The sequence below is a fragment of the Portunus trituberculatus genome, chromosome 32 (assembly GCF_017591435.1).
Source record: "Portunus trituberculatus isolate SZX2019 chromosome 32, ASM1759143v1, whole genome shotgun sequence".
Classification (NCBI taxonomy): Eukaryota; Metazoa; Arthropoda; class Malacostraca; order Decapoda; family Portunidae; genus Portunus; species Portunus trituberculatus.
The window spans coordinates 12,601,140-12,603,639 of NC_059286.1; the positions used below are offsets into that span (position 1 = coordinate 12,601,140).

Consider the following 2,500-nt stretch of genomic DNA (forward strand, 5'->3'; position numbering starts at 1 on the left):
GAGAGAGAGAGAGAGGAATATATGATGCAAAGGTATGGAAAACAGGAGTCTAACAAAGATTTTAAAACAGCAAAAATAAAATAAGTAAAATTGTAAAAAAATGCAAAGAAAAAGTGAAATAAAACCTGTAATAAAGGCGATAAACATGCAATCCTTATGTTAACTAAAGGAATAAATAAATAGATAAATAAAAACATGAATAATAACGTTAATGAAAAAAAATAAAAAAAAACATATTTCCAAACAAAGAATAAAAAAAAAAGTGACATTTAACATTTAAGCAGGAAAAATAAATAAAATACTCAGGAAAGATACAAAAAAATAAAAGAAAAAGTAAAAAAAAATGAATTACAACAAAGAATAACAAATAAATAAACAAAGAAAAAATGAAAATAAGAAAAATAAAATCAAAAAATCAAATTATAACAAATATAAAAAGAAAATAGAGAAAAAAAAAGGTGAATATCAGGAAACAGCTCATATGCACCTCTCACTCTCTCTCTCTCTCTCTCTCTCTCTCTCTCTCTCTCTCTCTCTCTCTCTCTCCCTCCTTATCAATCATAAATATTCTCATGGGAAATTATTATTCAAATGATTTTTTCTTTCCTTTCCTTTCGTTGTTGTTGTTGTTGTTGTTGTTGTTGTTGTTGTTGTTGTTGTTGTTGTTGTTGTTGTTGTTGCTGTTGTTGTTGCTGCTGCTCTTGATGCGGATGTTCCTGTTTCTGCTGCTACAACTACTGCGGCACTCATTCTCTCTCTCTCTCTCTCTCTCTCTCTCTCTTGAAGGGCTTGCATTCCTCTAGTATTTCCTCTTCTTCGTTTCATTTTCTTCCCTCTTCTCTCTCTCTCTCTCTCTCTCTCTCTCTCTCTCTCTCTCTCTCTCTGGGGCATCCTCAGGTGTAGAATTAAGGTGATATTTCTCCACATTTCTGGCCAGGTAAGGACTCGTAATCAAGAGACACCCGTGAATTACCTGTCGTAAGGTGAGAGGAGGCACGTCAACCCCCTTAACTCTTTCCTTCCCCCTTAACTCTTTCCTTCCCCCCTTAACTCTTTCTTTCCCCCTTAACCCTTTCCTTCCTCCCTTAACTCTTTCCTTCCCTCTTAACTCTTTGCTTCCCCCTTAACTCTTTCCTTTCCCCCTTAACTCTTTGCTTCCTCTCTATTTACTTCACCCATTAACTCTTTGCTTCCCTTCTATTTACTTTCTCCATTAACTCTTTGCTTCCCCTCTATTTACTTCACCCATTAAACCTTTGCTTCCCCTTAACTCTTTTCTTCCCCATTAGCCATTTGCTTCCCCATTAACTCTTTGCTTCCCCTTTAACCCTTTCCTTCTCCTCTATTTATTTCACCCATTAACTCTTTGCTTCCCCTTAACTCTTTTCTTCCCCATTAACTCTTTGCTTACCCCTCTATTTACTTCACCCATTAACTCTTTGCTTCCATTTAACTCGTTGCTTCACCATTAACTCTGCTACACCCTTAACCCTTTCCTACCCCTTAACTCTTTGCTTCATTTAATCCTTTGCTTCCATTATTTCTTCTCCTTGCTTCTATTGTTTTCAGTCTTTACTATTCTCTTCACCCTTTGCTTCCATTATTCTCAACCATTTGTTACCATTATCTTCCTTTTATCTATTTTTTCTATTTTTTTTCAATTTTTTTCGTCCTTCATTCGTACTGTCAATATAAACTCTTAATTACTTTTAATTTGGCTGTTTTCGTGTTTTTTTTTCTAATTTATTCCGGTTCTATTTATTCTATTTTTTTTTTTAAGGGGTTTATGTGGTGGTGGTGGTGGTGATGGTGGTGGTGGTGGTGGTGGTGGTGGTGGTGGTGGTGGTGGTGGAAGAAGAGCAAAAACAGCAACAATAATAAAAATAGTACAAGAACAAGATGAGGAGAAGAAAAGACGAAGAAGAAAGGCAAATGATGAAAGGAAAAAGGAAGGAAGAAAAAGCAAAAAAAAAAAAAAGGAAAAAAAAGAGAGGAAAAGGGAAATCAAAGAGGATGGATGGAGAGAGAGAGAGAGAGAGAGAGAGAGAGAGAGAGAGAGAGAGAGAGAGAGAGAGAGAGAGAGAGAGAGAGAGAGAGAGAGAGAGAAAAAAAAAAAGAAAGAAAGAGAGAAAGAGAAAGAAAGAGATAAGAAAAAGGAAGAAATACTCTAGAAAAGACAACCCCCCCCCCACACACACACACTGGCTACCTGGTGACCTTGTGTTCCTAATGAGGCAAGTTGGAACCCCAGACCACAGACCGTCGTATAAAAATTAAATCCTCTTCGCTCGCTGGCTACTTGGATCAATGGTTCGCCTCGTCCCCGCTCACCCCAGTTCGAACCCCGCGTGGGAATGTAGCGATGGTGGTGGTGGTGGTGGTGGTGGATAAATAGATAGGTAAATAAATAAATAGGTAGATAGGTTAGGTGGATAAATAAAACAACACTGAAATAGCCAGGTTTACACACACACACACACACACACACACACACACACAC

The 2,500-nt window shown here is 37.3% G+C and overlaps 1 protein-coding gene across 5 annotated transcripts in view; it reads right to left on the bottom strand.

Annotated features, from left to right (window-relative positions):
- LOC123512008 (D-glucuronyl C5-epimerase B-like) overlaps positions 1 to 2,500 on the bottom strand; it is a 251,604-nt gene that overhangs the window by 132,679 nt on the left and 116,425 nt on the right. The window lies entirely within an intron of this gene.